Raw genomic sequence first — 12376 nt, 5'->3', positions numbered from 1 at the left:
GGTGCGCTTGTTGCTAGCGCTAGTCCACATTCCTTAAATATACGCACGCTCAGCTTCACGGTCGTGCATTCTGGGAAAACTAATATAGATAGACCATACGATAACAATTTTGTTGTATCATGTTTTAGCATTAAATAACTGTATTGTGTAGCTTACACTTAAAAGATAACTACATATTTGTAATACTCCAAATTTTACCGGTTTTTCTCTGATGGAAAAGCCCGGGTCATTATCTGATTGTCCTAAACAAAGACAAGGGAGGTTTTTTTTTTACGTCTGTAATGGTTCGGGCTGTGGATATCGGCCTGGACAGCTCAATCGGTAGAGCACCTTACTAGTGATACAGGGGTCCCGGGTTCGATTCCCAGTCCAGCTATGCATTTTCTCTTTTCCTGTTACAGATTTGGTGCCGTTGACCACCCCTGGAATTGCAGGTGAAAGTCCTGCCAGGGAAAATAAGAACTTGGGTTGTGTCTTCGGGGACGAAGACCATTTAAGGAGGGAGGAATGTAATGGTTCGGGCTGTGGATATCGGCCTGGATAGCTAAATCGGTAGAGCACCTGACTAGTGATACAGGGGTCACGGGTTCGATTCCCGGTCCAGTCATATACATTTTCTCCTTTCCTGTTACACGTCTAAGCACCACCAAAGATAGACTCTAATTTCTGACTGGTCAATTCAGCCAATCTTACATTTCCAAGAAACAAGAATTTACACTGAAAATAACGAATGAATCCATTATACGTAAAAAAAAATCATTATGTGTATGGTTTTTAACCTCGCATTTCTTAATTGACAAAGATGACCCAAAGAACCATGCAACTACTTCGCATCTTCACACTCGGAACTCTGGATTTCTTTATACAACAAACACTTTGAGGTAATTTCTAGATTCCTTTTAACTCCCCTGTATTTTCTTTGCTTCATTGCCAAGAAAGTCTTTTCTAAATCCAGCTAAGACAATGCCTCAATCGACATCTTCTCCATATTATATAGAGTTTCACCCTCTCCAGTAAAGGTCATAAATGTTTCGTTGCGTAAAAACTCCAATAAGTTAACCCCCCACCACCACCCGTTTCTTTACCTATGTGTCTATGAAATACACTTCACAAAACAATTATAATTTTATCACTCTCCAGCCGCGATAAAGCTTAAAGAATTCAGCAAAATAAATCACTTGATCACGAATCCTCCTTTCTGTATTTAAAAATTGCTACGGAGCTAGCTCACCTATCTTTTTTAAAAAAGATAATCTTGTAGTTCCTATAGGATTCGTGGCCCATACCACGTTATCGACCTTCACTCATCCAAATGCTGACGTTTTCCGTCATGAAATTGTTTAACTTAAATTGGGGTTCATTCTGGTTTAAGGTTTTTTTTTATATTTAGACACAGGTATAAACTGGAATGCAGCATTGTGTAACATACAGTTGAGATCAGAACAAAAAATATCAATATATCATTATAATTACCACAATCAAATTTCAAAACCAACTTGGGAGGAAGGAAAAATAAAACAAAATCTTCAAACAAACGTCGTGTATTTACTCATTTATTTGTCACTTTGAATGATAGAAAAGACTCATAGAGGGTTCAAATATTGTCTATTTCTATAGATGTATAGGTTTTTTGGGGGGATGCTAAAAGTAAAAGCAAACCGAGACAGAAACTGTTCATCTTGTTTTTTATAATTAGTTTTTTTAAGAGTGCCAATATCTCCAAAACCTACGCGTGCTGGTGACGTTTAACGTACTTTTTACTTCGAGTAGCCTAATGTTAGTGTAAAAAATGTACTGAAAGAAGTTAATTGGAACTTGATAATCCCCCTTCCGAATAAAAAAAATGTCTTTTTTTCGCTAGTCAGGATCTTTTCAGACGCTCGACTGTCTCCGTAAATCTCCCACCAGCAGAGATAGGAGATTTACGGAGACAGCCGAGCGTCTGGTTGAACGAGACCTACTTCAGAAATTATTTATGGCGCAATCGGTGAGCCATATATGTGAGCCACTGGTAGTTTAAGAAACCGAAAGTTGCCACCGAAAGTCGAAGGAAGAACTGATTGCTGGCTTTTGCAACTCAGAAAGGCAAAATCCAAGTAAAAGGTAAGAAAATGTTGATATACAAGTGATGGAATGGAGAGTTTACTCTACTTAAGGAATGACACGACAATAATATTGTGAATGAGGAAGTAGATCTAGTTGACGCCATTTTAGAAACAAGGTGAAGGGTGTGTGAAGCCGTTTTAAAAAATTAAAAAAAAACACAGAAAAGGTAGAAAGAATCTGACAAATTATTGACAAAGTAGAGACTGAGATCTCTCGGCATTGATTCACCTTGCGAACAGATTGGGACCACCCAAAAAGGGTATGATAGCCCGTTTGAGTAATATAATTATTTTTTCTATAACAATTTATTTTGTTTGTATTCTCGCCTCTGATTGGTTAATTTCTAAAAAGGAACACAAATTATTTCTGTATAACCTAGTAGGGACACACCTAGTTAGAATAATCTTACCAGCTCCAGCACAATACCTCGATAAAGGTATATACAGCTTGATAAAGCTTTTTCTTGTCAGTAAATTCACCCAGGCATGTAAAGTACTCAAACAAATCGGCAGAAAAATGTGTCTTGTGAGGAGACTTCATTTTATGATACCAGAGTGTTTAACATGCACGAGAAAGCACACTGGCAAAAAACTCAGGCCCCGGGATCATGAAACAGACTTAGACTTAAGTCAAAATTTCAATTATCCATAAAATCTTTAAAACTTGTTGAAGGAAACTCATAATTTGCATACAACAGCAGACTGATGATATAAAATCAGAAGGCATTTTCATTTTGTGCTGTTTGACCTCTAAAAAATTCAGCATCTAAGGCATTTTTTGACTTAAGCTAAAGATGCTTCATCATTGTTCATGATCCTGGGGCCAGAACTCGACTTTCAGCATGTTCAGTAATTAATTTTTAAGGATTTTTTTTGAATTTTCATTTACTTAAAATACCTTCATCAAGGTATTTAAATACCTTGATAAATGTATATAGCTTTATCAAGCTGTATCTTTATCGGGGTATTGTGCTGGACCTGCTTACTGTGTCTTAATTGGGACAAGCCCTCACCACGTACAGTTAGAATTCCTACCAACACTCATAATGTAGCAAATAATTGCAGAATCGCTTCGAAACGATTTTAAAAGGATACAAACGGATTTGCGCTGAAAATAACTTATAAATTAATTGTAACAAATATTTTGGAGATTTTTATGCCTTTTATCCCAAAAAGTAATGCATAAAAAGACGAAATTTCAACAAATTTTCTCAACGATTTTTCTCACTTCAAATTTACCTGCCATGTTTACATTTAGAACTCTCGGGATTTTTTGTAGAAAATACACGAGTTATTGCCCATGTTTACTTTGCTACATTGTGAATACACGGAACAAATTCTATAGTTTAACCGGGTCGGTAGGACATTTATCATTTTAACGATAGAACATTCTGTTTAGGACACTTCCACTTGACAACCAGCTGATTAGTCTGTATCTATGCAATCCTCTCATTCCAGTCATTGTGATTCATGGGAAATTCAAGATTTAATAAATGTACCTTTAACTTCAGACAGTAATAATTAAAATTATAACATGTAAACAAACAACATTGCTGCTAGGTCTTTGTATCAGTTTTCACCTCCCCTCGCTTCCAATCATTTCTGTTACTACGGTTGTATTATTGAGCGGAAAATTTGAACTCGAATTAAGCAACAAAACTTTACATCCACAGTTGTTTAATGCATGATTTTAAAATTAAATTATAAGGACTGAATGACTCTAATTTTTGGCCAAATTATTCTAGTACAACCTGGTTTGGATCAGTTTGTACTGTTTTATAATGCACAAGTACATTATTAGTCAGGTGCTCTACCACTGAGCTACTCAGGCCCGGGGACCCTACATTACTAGTCAGGTGCTGTACCACTGAACCCGGGGACCCTACATTACTAGTCAGGTGCTCTACCACTGAACCCGGGGACCATACATTACTAGTCAGGTGCTCTACCACTGAACCAGAGGACTGTACATTACTAGTCAGGTGCTCTACCACTGAACCCGGGGACCCTACATTACTAGTCAGGTGCTCTACCACTGAACCCGGGGACCCTATATAACTAGTCAGGTGCTCTACCACTGAACCCGGGGACCCTAAATTACTAGTCAGGTGCTCTACCACTGAACCCGGGGACCCTAAATTACTAGTCAGGTGCTCTACCACTGAACCCGGGGACCCTAAATTACTAGTCAGGTGCTGTACCACTGAACCCGGGGACCCTACATTACTAGTCAGGTGCTCTACCACTGAACCCGAGGACTTTACATTACTAGTCAGGTGCTGTACCACTGAAGCCGGGGACCCTACATTACTAGTCAGGTGCTCTACCACTGAACCCGGGACCGTACATTACTAGTCAGGTGCTCTACCACTGAACGATGAACATCCTGAATTACTAGTCAGGTGCTCTACCACTGAACAATTTCTCCCTACATTACTAGTCAGGTGCTCTACCACTGAACCAAGGGACCCTACATTACTAGACAGGTGCTCTACCACTGAACCCGGGACCGTACATTACTAGTCAGGTGCTCTACCACTAAACAAGGGGACCCTATATAACTAGTCAGGTGCTCTACCACTGAACCCGGGGACCCTAAATTACTAGTCAGGTGCTCTACCACTGAACCCGGGGACCCTAAATTACTAGTCAGGTGCTCTACCACTGAACCCGGGGACCATACATTACTAGTCAGGTGCTCTACCACTGAACCAGAGGACTGTACATTACTAGTCAGGTGCTCTACCACTGAACCCGGGGACCCTACATTACTAGTCAGGTGCTCTACCACTGAACCCGGGGACACTACATTACTAGTCAGGTGCTCTACCACTGAACCCGGGGACCCTAAATTACTAGTCAGGTGCTCTACCACTGAAGCCGGGGACCACTGAAGCCGGGGACCCTACATTACTAGTCAGGTGCTCTACCACTGAACCCGAGGACTGTACATTACTAGTCAGGTGCTGTACCACTGAAGCCGGGGACCCTGTATTACTAGTCAGGTGCTCTACCACTGAACAATGAACCCCTGTATTACTAGTCAGGTGCTCTACCACTGAACGATGAACCTCTGTATTACTAGTCAGGTGCTCTACCACTGAACAATTTCTCCCTGTATTACTAGTCAGGTGCTCTACCACTGAACCAAGGGACCCTACATTACTAGACAGGTGCTCTACCACTGGGCCCGGGACCGTACATTACTAGTCAGGTGCTCTACCACTAAACAAGGGGACCCTATATAACTAGTCAGGTGCTCTACCACTGAACCCGGGGACCCTAAATTACTAGTCAGGTGCTCTACCACTGAACCCGGGGACCCTAAATTACTAGTCAGGTGCTCTACCACTGAACCCGGGGACCCTACATTACTAGTCAGGTGCTCTACCACTGAACCCGGGGACTCTACATTACTAGTCAGGTTCTGTAACCCGGGGACCCTTCATTACTAGTCAGGTGCTGTACCACTGAACTCCGGGACCCTACATTAGTAGACAGGTGCTCTACCACTAAACAAGGGGACCCTACATTACTAGTCAGGTGCTCTACCACTGAACCCGAGGACTGTACATTACTAGTCAGGTGCTGTACCACTGAAGCCGGGGACCCTACATTACTAGTCAGGTGCTCTACCACTGAACCCGGGACCGTACATTACTAGTCAGGTGCTCTACCACTGAACCCGGGGACCGTACATTACTAGTCAGGTGCTCTACCACTGAACCCGGGGACCCTACATTACTAGTCAGGTGCTCTACCACTGAACCCGGGGACTCTACATTACTAGTCAGGTTCTGTAACCCGGGGACCCTTCATTACTAGTCAGGTGCTGTACCACTGAACTCCGGGACCCTACATTACTAGACAGGTGCTCTACCACTAAACAAGGGGACCCTACATTACTAGTCAGGTGCTCTACCACTGAACCCGGGGACTCTACATTACTAGTCAGGTGCTGTACCACTGAAGCCGGGGACCCTTCATTACTAGTCAGGTGCTGTACCACTGAACTCCGGGACCCTACATTACTAGACAGGTGCTCTACCACTAAACAAGGGGACCCTACATTTCTAGTCAGGTGCTGTACCACTGAACCCGAGGACTGTACATTACTAGTCAGGTGCTGTACCACTGAAGCCGGGGACCCTACATTACTAGTCAGGTGCTCTACCACTGAACCCAGGGACCCTGCATTACTAGTCAGGTGCTCTACCACTAAACAAGGGGACCCTACATTACTAGTCAGGTGCTGTACCACTGAACCCGGGGACCGTACATTACTAGTCAGGTGCTGTACCACTGAACCAAGGGACCCTACATTACTAGACAGGTGCTCTACCACTGAACCCGGGACCCTAAATTACTAGTCAGGTGCTCTACCACTAAACAAGGGGACCCTATATAACTAGTCAGGTGCTCTACCACTGAACCCGGGGACCCTACATTACTAGTCAGGTTCTGTAACCCGGGGACCCTTCATTACTAGTCAGGTGCTGTACCACTGAACTCCGGGACCCTACATTACTAGACAGGTGCTCTACCACTAAACAAGGGGACCCTACATTACTAGTCAGGTGCTGTACCACTGAACCCGGGGACCCTATATAACTAGTCAGGTGCTCTACCACTGAACCAAGGGACCCTACATTACTAGTCAGGTGCTCTACCACTGAACCAAGGGACCCTACATTACTAGACAGGTGCTCTACCACTGAACCCGGGACCGTACATTACTAGTCAGGTGCTCTACCACTGAACCCGGGGACCCTACATAACTAGTCAGGTGCTCTACCACTGAACCCGGGGACCCTAAATTACTAGTCAGGTGCTCTACCACTGAACCCGGGGACCCTAAATTACTAGTCAGGTGCTCTACCACTGAACCCGGGGACCATACATTACTAGTCAGGTGCTCTACCACTGAACCCGGGGACCCTACATTACTAGTCAGGTGCTCTACCACTGAACCCGGGGACCCTATATAACTAGTCAGGTGCTCTACCACTGAACCCGGGGACCCTAAATTACTAGTCAGGTGCTCTACCACTGAACCCGGGGACCCTAAATTACTAGTCAGGTGCTCTACCACTGAACCCGAGGACTGTACATTACTAGTCAGGTGCTGTACCACTGAAGCCGGGGACCCTACATTACTAGTCAGGTGCTCTACCACTGAACCCGAGGACTGTACATTACTAGTCAGGTGCTGTACCACTGAAGCCGGGGACCCTACATTACTAGTCAGGTGCTCTACCACTGAACCCGGGACCGTACATTACTAGTCAGGTGCTCTACCACTGAACCCGGGGACCCTGCATTACTAGTCAGGTGCTCTACCACTGAACAATGAACCCCTGTATTACTAGTCAGGTGCTCTACCACTGAACCAAGGGACCCTACATTACTAGACAGGTGCTCTACCACTGGGCCCGGGACCGAACATTACTAGTCAGGTGCTCTACCACTAAACAAGGGGACCCTATATAACTAGTCAGGTGCTCTACCACTGAACCCGGGGACCCTAAATTACTAGTCAGGTGCTCTACCACTGAACCCGGGGACCCTAAATTACTAGTCAGGTGCTCTACCACTGAACCCGGGGACCCTACATTACTAGTCAGGTGCTCTACCACTGAACCCGGGGACTCTACATTACTAGTCAGGTTCTGTAACCCGGGGACCCTTCATTACTAGTCAGGTGCTGTACCACTGAACTCCGGGACCCTACATTACTAGACAGGTGCTCTACCACTAAACAAGGGGACCCTACATTACTAGTCAGGTGCTCTACCACTGAACCCGAGGACTGTACATTACTAGTCAGGTGCTGTACCACTGAAGCCGGGGACCCTACATTACTAGTCAGGTGCTCTACCACTGAACCCGGGACCGTACATTACTAGTCAGGTGCTCTACCACTGAACCCGGGGACCGTACATTACTAGTCAGGTGCTCTACCACTGAACCCGGGGACCCTACATTACTAGTCAGGTGCTCTACCACTGAACCCGGGGACTCTACATTACTAGTCAGGTTCTGTAACCCGGGGACCCTTCATTACTAGTCAGGTGCTGTACCACTGAACTCCGGGACCCTACATTACTAGACAGGTGCTCTACCACTAAACAAGGGGACCCTACATTACTAGTCAGGTGCTCTACCACTGAACCCGGGGACTCTACATTACTAGTCAGGTGCTGTACCACTGAAGCCGGGGACCCTTCATTACTAGTCAGGTGCTGTACCACTGAACTCCGGGACCCTACATTACTAGACAGGTGCTCTACCACTAAACAAGGGGACCCTACATTACTAGTCAGGTGCTGTACCACTGAACCCGAGGACTGTACATTACTAGTCAGGTGCTGTACCACTGAAGCCGGGGACCCTACATTACTAGTCAGGTGCTCTACCACTGAACCCAGGGACCCTGCATTACTAGTCAGGTGCTCTACCACTAAACAAGGGGACCCTACATTACTAGTCAGGTGCTGTACCACTGAACCCGGGGACCGTACATTACTAGTCAGGTGCTGTACCACTGAACCAAGGGACCCTACATTACTAGACAGGTGCTCTACCACTGAACCCGGGACCCTAAATTACTAGTCAGGTGCTCTACCACTAAACAAGGGGACCCTATATAACTAGTCAGGTGCTCTACCACTGAACCCGGGGACCCTACATTACTAGTCAGGTTCTGTAACCCGGGGACCCTTCATTACTAGTCAGGTGCTGTACCACTGAACTCCGGGACCCTACATTACTAGACAGGTGCTCTACCACTAAACAAGGGGACCCTACATTACTAGTCAGGTGCTGTACCACTGAACCCGGGGACCCTATATAACTAGTCAGGTGCTCTACCACTGAACCCGTGGACCCTACATTACTAGTCAGGTGCTCTACCACTGAACCCGTGGACCCTACATTACTAGTCAGGTGCTCTACCACTGAACCCGGGGACCCTAAATTACTAGTCAGGTGCTCTACCACTGAACCCGGGGACCCTACATAACTAGTCAGGTGCTCTACCACTGAACCCGGGGACCCTACATTACTAGTCAGGTGCTGTACCACTGAACCCGGGGACCCTATATAACTAGTCAGGTGCTCTACCACTGAACCCGTGGACCCTACATTACTAGTCAGGTGCTCTACCACTGAGCTACTCAGGCCAATATCCATGATCCGTATAGTCCAAACTGCTACAGTTATATTTGTATAAAATCTGTCAAGTAGAGCTACAATCTCTTCAGAGGCTTCTGATTCTCATCGTACCTTTAGAGAATTGATTTATCTATTACTCTTTGATACCAAAAAGTTTTCACATGCAAAATAAGTTGCAATTATTTTTACAAATTCAAAATGATAGTAATTGTAATCTTGACAGAAAATACCCCCCCCCCCCCTCAAAATTCAAACCATTAAAAACAGACATATATATGATGACCACAGTTAAGGGTTTGTTTACCTTCATGTGCATGTGTAAGCAAAATGAAACACAGTTAAGCAACGTTGTACATGGGGCCTCTTGAGTACCAATGCACAGGTAAATGTACTTTTTATGGTATTGTGCAAAGCCATCTCAAATATAAATCTTTTTTTTATGCAGAGTACTATTAATTTGCTGCATGTCTGTGTAAAAGAAGAACCCACCACCATGCAGGTGACTCAGTTATAGATTATTATCAAAACAATACAGTTAACTGAATGTTATATAGATAATAAAAGAAATGTTTATGTTCATGCTGAAAAGTAGCAATTAAACCCTTGGTTTTTTTTACAGACAAATCACAGAGACAGAACAATTTAACTGCAAAGAGAGGAATATCAGTACACCTTTAGAGAGGGGGACAATTTAGCTGTATACAGAGGATATCAGTGTGGTATATTAAAACATCTTTAAATGACATTTTATTTTGAGGTGTATGCAAAGCCATTACAATTAAAAATCTATTTTCACTTTTTCAATAAAAATGATTTTATATAGATTCCTTATGATTTGCTGCGTGACTGTTTAAAAAAGATGTCTCCATCATGCAGGTTCCATGTTTCACTCACTTTAAGAAAATGCCCAATTTATTTATAATTAATTTCATGTATATATATACGTAAACGTAATATTCACAGAGAAAATAAAAAATATGGGAAAATATGTTTTTAAATTCAAGTACTGTAGCTAAAGAAATGTTTACCTTCCTGCTGAAATGTAATGAAGCCTTTGATTTTCTTTACAGAAATGTCAGAGACAGATTGATTCAACTGTGAGCAAGGGGATATTGGTGTTGAATAAGGTACATTTGTTTTTATTTAATTTCTTATTGGACCACTACAAAGTTCTTGCAGGGTATAGAAATCACATTTTAAGCTCTTTTGACTCAAGTGAACAGAAGGCTCAAGTCAGCTTTTCTGGTCACATTTTCTCCGTCGTCTTTCTAGCTATTCTGTCCGGAAACGTTTCACATTTTCAACTTTTTCTCAAGAACTACAAGGCCAATTTTAACCAAACTTGGTACAAAGCATCCTTGGTTAAAGACGTTTAAATTATACTAATCAAAGACCAATTCCCCTCACAAGGGGAGATAATCAAGAAAAGACAAAAATAGAGTGAGGTCTTCTTCTCAAGAACCACTCGGCCAGAAAAGCTGAATTTTGTGTGATAACATCCTGGGATAGTGCAGATTCGAAATTGTTAAAATCATGACCCTTGATATGTAATCCAAGTTTTACATTGACATATGTAGGCAAAATCTTTAAAGATCTTCTTATCAAGAACCATTGGCTAAAACATCTGAAACTTATATGGAAGCATTCTGGGGTAGTGTATATTCTAAATAATTAAAATCATGACCCCAAGGGATAGGGTGGGGCTGCAATAGGAAATCTCAGTTTTACATTGAAATACATAGGAAAAATCTTCTAAGAACTACTGTGTTAGAAAATCTTATGTGAAAGCATCCTGGAGTAGTGAGATTCTAAATTGTCAAAATCAAGACTCTTTGGGGTGGGATGAGGTCACAATAGGTATTACAATAGGTATTACATGGGGGAGGGGCATCTGGTAAAGAAGAGCAATGGCCAGATGTACTCAGGGGAGCGTTGAGGCCAATGGATCTCTTTTTTGATCAAATTTTGTCCTTTGTCTGTCTTTTTTTTTAAATTTCGATGAACGGTGCTGCCATGGCTACTTAAAATAGAAATTTCTTAGAAATATTTCCAAAATACAATCTTCCTACAATTTTGATCTGATTTGAATATAACTAGGCACGTGAGTAGATTAAAATGTTCATAAATGCATGCACAAAAAAGCAGCCACACATATTTGAAAACTGCAATAGAGTCTGTCAAATAAATATGGTTCTCAAGCCTCAAATGAAAAATAATTTGAAATAATTATAGTCATTTTACATGTGATAATCATGTTTCAAAATCTTTACACCAATTTTCACTCAATGCAATATTCTTTTGGATACCGATCCTGATGTATTTTCATAATATTTAAATATGTGTTTGTGTGGTAACTGAATATCAAAGAACAGTACTACATGTAAGGCAAAAAAATTAATTTTTTGGTTCTCAGGCCCTCCTTCATCTCTTCGCAGGGTGCCTCACTGACCCTTTTTATTGCTAAATCAATAAAATATAAACACCAAATGACCTCCCTCATCATTTTTTGATGTTTTGTTCAATGTAAAAAGCTGCCTCATCATGTTTTGGGAGCAATAAAAAAGAAAAAAAATGCCTCCCTCCCTCTGAGTACCTCATCATATTTCTTAAAAAAAAGCCAGGGAACCAAGTAATTTACTTTGCATGGCCTAAAAGCTCATGAAGATATATACATGCTAAAAAGAGTATAATTTGAGTCTGGTCCATCACTTCAAGTATAAAGCATTCAATAAAAAATTCAAAATTTGTGAGCAGACTTGGCTTGCTCTTAGTATATTATTATGTATTTATATTGTTATCATCATTTTATTATATGTGTTAAACACAAAGTGTACATGTAGGGTGTCATAATGACCTTTTATCTCTTTACAGAATACTTACCTTTGACACAAAGACAATATTGTGATAAACCGTACTTAGATCTCTTACGCCTTTCTGAAAAATCTGATTTAATTATTATTATGCCCCCCCCCCTCCCTTCGAAGAAGGGAGGGCATATTGCTTTGCTGCTGTCCGTCGGTCTGTCGGTCCATATAGTTTCCGTTCATTTTCTTTACAACCGCTGCATATACTGACCTGAAATTTGGTATACAGATTTA

At 42.3% G+C, this 12376-nt stretch overlaps 1 protein-coding gene and 1 long non-coding RNA gene across 3 annotated transcripts in view; both read left to right on the top strand.

Moving 5' to 3' along the window:
• LOC134259122 (uncharacterized) overlaps positions 1-12376 on the top strand; it is a 107635-nt gene that overhangs the window by 50117 nt on the left and 45142 nt on the right. The window lies entirely within an intron of this gene.
• Positions 1994-12376, top strand: part of LOC134259119 (uncharacterized) — a 36096-nt gene continuing 25713 nt past the window's right edge. Inside the window, exons 1-2 of one of the 2 annotated variants that reach the window (XM_062741716.1) lie at positions 1994-2103; positions 10349-10405. The gene's annotated coding sequence lies outside the window, so the exon portion shown is untranslated. Of the gene's footprint in view, positions 2104-9921; positions 9998-10348; positions 10406-12376 lie in introns of those variants that run through there. The other variant, XM_062741718.1, reaches the window with a different exon arrangement.

The sequence above is a fragment of the Saccostrea cucullata genome, unplaced genomic scaffold (genome assembly GCF_032062105.1).
Source record: "Saccostrea cucullata isolate Sc308-1 unplaced genomic scaffold, CSIRO_AGI_Scuc_v1 ctg467, whole genome shotgun sequence".
NCBI classification, from domain to species: domain Eukaryota; kingdom Metazoa; phylum Mollusca; class Bivalvia; order Ostreida; family Ostreidae; genus Saccostrea; species Saccostrea cuccullata.
This window is presented reverse-complemented; position numbering and strand designations above follow the sequence as displayed.